Source organism: Glycine max, chromosome 19, assembly GCF_000004515.6.
Source record: "Glycine max cultivar Williams 82 chromosome 19, Glycine_max_v4.0, whole genome shotgun sequence".
Taxonomy (NCBI): domain Eukaryota; kingdom Viridiplantae; phylum Streptophyta; class Magnoliopsida; order Fabales; family Fabaceae; genus Glycine; species Glycine max.
Window position 1 is genome coordinate 2,032,271 of NC_038255.2, and position 221 is coordinate 2,032,491.

Below are 221 nucleotides of genomic sequence, written 5' to 3' on the forward strand. Positions count from 1 at the left end.
TAAACTTATTCCTGAAATAGGGTCCTTTTGAAAGTAATTTCGGCATGGTGCTCTTTTTAACGTAGCATGCATGCATAAACCATGCAAACCGCCATTGGCAATGGCGAGTTTACTGCGGAATGGATGCGTGGCACGTAAACCGCCTGCATGGCTGGCGACTTTGCCTAACGAGGATCTCGCCACCTCTACTAGCGAGACAGCACAAACCGCTGGTTTGACTA